Below are 6,246 nucleotides of genomic sequence, written 5' to 3'. Positions count from 1 at the left end.
TTTTCTTCTGAAACATAGAGTCTCTACTCTTACAATGAGTTCCCTCCAGTTAAAAAGATCACATGGAGGAATATCCAGTGCGATCTAATTGAGGGGGGTATTAAACATTACTGTGGGATGTACACATTAATTTGCTAACCCATGTTTCATCATTTGGTGTTTGGATTCCAGTGGTTCCAGAAGCTGAATTTTTCTTTTGAAGTGTCCTAGTTGCTACTCTTAGTTTTGAATCATTTTATTGATGATGGCTCATTCTTCTTAGCTGATGGTGGAAATGGGAGGTCGCCAGGACACACAGATCACACATGGCTTACTTTCAACAGTATGTAAATGGCTCTACATCTGAGGGACTACCTAGACATTATGCTTGGTTCTAGGGCTCATTGCAGATTGGTAAGGAGTTAAATAATAGAACCAGTGAATACTGAATCCAATGTGACTCTTATAAAGCTGAGTTGTGCAAAGTAAAGAACGGAGAAGCAATGTTCAGAGCATTTGCCCATATTTTTGGTGAAGTTGGTGTAAAGAAAGCAGGGAGTCCTGCCAGATCCTGAGGGAGTGAATTATTGGGGGAGGATTTACAATTGATTCCTGCAATGGTTTTAAAAGTTGATTAGCATAGTTCAAATTAAAGCATCCACCTTTATTTCACATGGACAATAAATGCTAAATGATGCAAGGTTGAAATTAGATTTTTCTTTCACCATCTAAATTCACTGAAATATTTAATTGCCAAAGCTCCACTTAATTGTGTGCTGGCAGGAGACTGAGGAAAGACAAAGAGCTTCGGAATGGAAATCCATCTGCCACCAGTAACAGCCTTTGTGTTTCAAAGGCAACCAGAGACAACACAATATTCTTCCTCTGCCCTGGCTTTCTGTTTTAGTTCTTGGGAAAGAAGCACATTTTAAAAAGTTGTCACACTATGAAAAACTGATACAATGTAAATTTAATTGTGTGGGCTCTATGAGAAGATATAATAAAAAAAAAAATACAGTAAATTCAATGTAGAGCCTCTTTACGTTGACCCATCCTGTTTATCAAATAGGAATGAATAGTCTTTGGAAATATCTAGCTTTGTAGTAATAATAACTAAGTGAAAATGTTAACATCAATAACTTAGTGCTGCATAAACAACATTTGAAAAAACCTCCTTGAGACAATATTACTTTGGCTGTTATTCAAATGAGCAGGAACAAATGAGGCATCATGTAGTAATTTTTTTTTCTTGCTCAAATCAAGCTAAATCTCATTAAGAATCGACTCTTCCAGAATGAGCTTCTGCAATTAAAAATAACTTAGATTAGAAATTATCTAATTGACAAAAGAGTATGTTTTATTTGCACTTACTTATTATATGAAACAAAAATCAATTTTCTGTTAAGGGTCCTTCACACATAACTGAAGCAGGTTAGATCTAATTAATGGAAACATTTTTTCCCCTCCTAGGAAGTTCTCTCATAAAACAAAAAAGTGCGTAAGTGGCACCTAACTTCATCTGCTTAATAAAAAGATGAGTTTCTTTTCCCTTGTTATTTTCATATCAGGCATACTCCCTAACTCCTCATTGAATCAGCAATTTGGCTGTCAGTTGTCTGTTAGGGAAACGTTAATTGGATACTTTAGGTCTAATATCAGGACAGAGTGACTGTGGGGGTGAATCAAGAACTGGAAATCACAGGAGAAATCTTAATTTTGTTTAATTACCTATCACTTCTTGGCAGTTACATAAGTCCTTATGGAATCTGCGTTTTTGAAATGGATTCCTCAGCTTCCTACCATTTCAGTTTGATCCTAGAAAACAAAAAATACTCTTTCATCAATTAATGTCTTAATTTCATACCTAGCTTGGCATTTGCTGGAATACTCAGTTAAATGTGTGTGTGTGTGTGTGTGTGTGTGTGTGTGTTTCAAGACAAGCCATAGAGTCAATTTTTTCAGTGTTTTGAAAACAACAAAAAAACCTGTTGTGTTTGTGGTTGTGATTATGTTGAATCTACAATTCAATTTAGCAAGGCTGTATAGTCTGACCATATCGAATCTACCAATCCATGATGCACTAGTTCCACTATGTTACATCTACTTTTTTGGAATAGCATTTTCAAGTTGTGGAGAATTTTTATCAACTTTGAGCTGATTCCTAAATATTTCCCGTTAGTGATATTTATACCCCATACACAATTGTTTGGAGTATGCATTTATACAACTGCCAACACAGTAAGTCTATGTGATAAAATGGCTAAAAAATTCAGTACTGTTAGGGTGTCCAATCCTGAAATATTGAAATACTGGTGCAGAAAATAATCACAAACATAGTCCCTACAAGCTTTCTTTTTTTGTAACCACTGAAAAGTTAATTTTAGGTCTACTGAGATTATGATATTATGAAGCCAGCCATTCATTAAACAACAAAATATTTTCTGTTTTATTCTGTTTTACTCAAGACCACTTTATTTCTATTTGTGTTTCCATAAGAATGTGTAGCTTTCCGTGTTTTCACTTTACTGTTGTTCTGTTCTGAAGAGTATGTTAGATAATATTTCACAATCTGTGTAAGGTTAATAATAATGATTTTCTTCTTTGTATATTTGATTTTATAACTGCTTTAAAACTCCAATTTCCCACTTTATAAATATCATAAATTTATAGCGGTATGATTCTTGACCTAACTCCCAATCATCAACACTATTATTTTCACATATTTTTCCAGCAAATGTTGTAGGAATTAAAGCATTGCAATTCCTGGTTTAGACTTTTTTCTTTTAGAAACTCAGTGTTGTCATACTCCTCATTGTCTCTAGTTCACTGAAATCCTGGCCTCCCTGTGGTGGCATTTGGAGGCTGGACCATTGGTAGTTCTTAGACCCTGAGGGCAGAGTCCTCAACCATTCTTTCAAAGAAACCTCAAGAAGCTCCTTTGCTCCTAAGCAGTGTGGAACAGAGTGAGAAGACAGATGTATGTGGAAAAGTTACCTCTCAGTAGCACTAACCAGTGGCTACTAAGTAGTGCCACATTCCTCTCCTGTAGAACTCTGAGAAATGTTTGTATTGTTTATAAACTTCCCAGCCTCTGGTAGTCTGTGATAGTAACAGCCTCCTGAACTGATTAAGACCATGATGAGAGAATTAGAGTTAGCATCATATTCATGTTTGCCTAGTGCTTGATTCCTACAAATTTGCCTTTGGCCTAGCATTATTTTCCTTTACTCAAAGCCAACACTTTTCTTTTTATTTACTTATTTATTTATTTATTTACTTTTATTGACTGTCTATGATTTACATGTCATGCCCAAAATCCCTCTCCTCCCCCCAGTAAAATAAAACAAACAGACAAAGAAAAACTCTTGTACCAAAAGCTGTAGTGTATCGTGCAGTGTAGCCTTTTCTCCACATATGTTTACTTTCAAATGTTCATTACTATGAGTCATGGGTCTGGTTGGAGACCTACACTATCATTATCGAGTCCTCACTGGGACTGCTGTCAGATATATCGTTGTTGCTATGTATCAATGAGATTCTTAATCTTTGAATCTGAAGGTCGGGCCCTTTCATGTGTTCCAGCAGGTAGATTGGGTGAGGTCCACTCAGAGCCCTGGATCAGAGGACACTCCTTTGTGCTCAGGGCAGGGCCCACTCTCCCACTCCCTTGTTCTCAGGACAGGGCCAGCTCACCCGCTCCTGTGTCCTCAGGGTAGGGCCCACTCTCTTGCTCCCATGTCAACATGGCAGGGCCGGTTCTCCGGCTTCTGTGTCATCATGGCAGGGCCAGCTCACCCGCCCCGATGTCCTCAGGGGAGGGCTGGCTCATACACTTCCATATTATCAGGGCAGGGCCAGCTCTCCAGCTCCTGTGTCCTCAAGGCAGGGCCAGCTCTCCAGCTCCTGTGTCCTCAAGGCAGGGCCAGCTCTCAGGCTCCCATGTCCCCAGGGATGGCTCACCTGCTCCCACATCCTCAGGGCCAGCTCTCCCATTCCTGTGTCCTCAGGGCCAGCTCTCCTGCTCCCATTCAATTTGCCAGATTGTTGCTGGCCATCAAGGCCTGGATGGCCTCCTACTCCTGTGGATACTGGATCTTGTGTGCCATCAAGCAGGTGGCAAGTGGAGGCCCCTCAAAGTCTTCATTGAGTAGCTCACAGAAACCATTGATGTTGGCCCAGCTCAGCTTCTTGTCCCGGGGAACTTGTGGATCTGTTGATTCACACCTCCTGAGTAAGTCTCTGGTTCCATGTGTCCTCCATCCACCATGGGTCCAGGACTCAGTGCTTCCCCTAGTACCCACCTCTCAATGATCCAGCTCTCGGCACTCACCATGGGCCCTGGCTGTGAATGGAGGTCCGTGAGGGCTGTGGTGTGGACGGTGCAGTCCTTGTTAGGGCTTGACTCGAACAGCAACCCCTCCTCGAATGCCATCTGCTTGGCCCTCACTGTACCAGGACACAACACAAAAAGCAGTGGCGGCCGCAGCAGCCATGGCAGTCCTGGGGTCCTGGGAGCTCACCTGAGTGTGGTCCCATGGTCCTGCAGCAGGAGGGCATGGACAATGCACATGACAGGATTTCCATCTTTCTGGGAAACACCAGCAATGTGTTTTGGAGCTCTCAGTATGGTCCTCAGGTGGCTGTGCAGTCACTGCTGTTCTGCGGATCAGACACAGTGTGCTATCAATGCCATCTTGGATGATCTTGGCTTGGGTCTTTCTAATACATTGAGCTATGTGTTTCCTCCCAATTAGGCCACTCTTGGGGATGAACATCTCTGGAACACAATCACCCTCCTCAGAATGCATTGAGAACTGCATCTTTTGAACCCCGCAGACCCTGAGCCCACCACGCGGACCTGCGCCCTCACTTTTCGTGCATCTGGAAGTAGTATTTTGTTAGCAGTTAAATATTTTTCCTAAACATGAGATTGTACTTATTTGAAAATATTTTTATTTCATATTTGTTTCTAAACTACTGTATATAGAATTGGGTTGGCCTTTTCATTTATCTTTTTTATGTTTTTAAAATATTCTTTAATTATCTTTTGATATTCATACTTCTCACAAGGAATTAACTACGGTTTGTATTATTCTAAACTATATTTTATTTTCTTCTGTCAAGATTTTATACTTGCTTTTTTACTACTTTCATTATTGAATACATAAGCATTTTATTTTTAGCTCTTCTATTTGGTATTTGCTGAGCTCTTTGGTTCTATAAATCTACTTTTTAAACTAAACTTGAGAAAATATGGCCTATATTTTATATTCCTCCAGTTTTCCCTCCTTTCTGCTCCCCTTTTCCTCACGTTCTTTCTTGAGTTCAAGAATGACCTTGAACTTGTAGTTCCCCTGCCAGGGTCTCAAGGTGTCAGGATTAGCAGCATGCTGCTCTCCTAGGATGTGGCCAGAGTCTCAAGTTGTCAGGATTAGCAGCATGCCTCTCTCCTAGGATGTGGCCAGAGTCTCAAGGTGTCAGGATTAGCAGCATGCCTCTCTCCTAGGATGTGGCCACAGTCTCAAGGTATCAGGAATAGCAGCATGCCGCTCTCCTAGGATGTGGCCAGAGTCTCAAGGTGTCAGGATTAGCAGCATGCCTCTCTCCTAGGATGTGGCCAGAGTCTCAAGGTGTCAGGATTAGCAGCATGCCGCTCTCCTAGGATATGGCCAGAGTCTCAAGGTGTCAGGATTAGCAGCATGCCTCTCTCCTAGGATATGGCCAGAGTCTCAAGGTGTCAGGATTAGCAGCATGCCTCTCTCCTAGGATATGGCCAGAGTCTCAAGGTGTCAGGATTAGCAGCATGCCTCTCTCCTAGGATATGGCCAGAGTCTCAAGGTGTCAGGATTAGCAGCATGCCTCTCTCCTAGGATGTGGCCAGAGTCTCAAGGTGTCAGGATTAGCAGCATGCCTCTCTCCTAGGATATGGCCACAGTCTCAAGGTATTAGGAATAGCAGCATGCCGCTCTCCTAGGATGTGGCCAGAGTCTCAAGGTGTCAGGATTAGCAGCATGCCGCTCTCCTAGGATGTGGCCAGAGTCTCAAGGTGTCAGGATTAGCAGCATGCCGCTCTCCTAGGATATGGCCAGAGTCTCAAGGTGTCAGGATTAGCAGCATGCCTCTCTCCTAGGATATGGCCAGAGTCTCAAGGTGTCAGGATTAGCAGCATGCCTCTCTCCTAGGATATGGCCAGAGTCTCAAGGTGTCAGGATTAGCAGCATGCCTCTCTCCTAGGATATGGCCAGAGTCTCAAGGTGTCAGGATTAG

General features: G+C 41.9%; 1 pseudogene; it reads left to right on the top strand.

Annotated features, from left to right (window-relative positions):
* The first annotated feature begins 4,244 nt into the window (after positions 1 to 4,244).
* The window catches only part of LOC127192980 (elongation factor 1-alpha 1-like), a 100,477-nt pseudogene continuing 98,475 nt past the window's right edge, over positions 4,245 to 6,246 (top strand).

The sequence above is a fragment of the Acomys russatus genome, chromosome 8 (assembly GCF_903995435.1).
Source record: "Acomys russatus chromosome 8, mAcoRus1.1, whole genome shotgun sequence".
Lineage (NCBI taxonomy): Eukaryota > Metazoa > Chordata > Mammalia > Rodentia > Muridae > Acomys > Acomys russatus.
The sequence above is the reverse complement of the archived record's forward strand: the minus strand, read 5'-3'. Positions and strand labels throughout refer to the sequence as shown.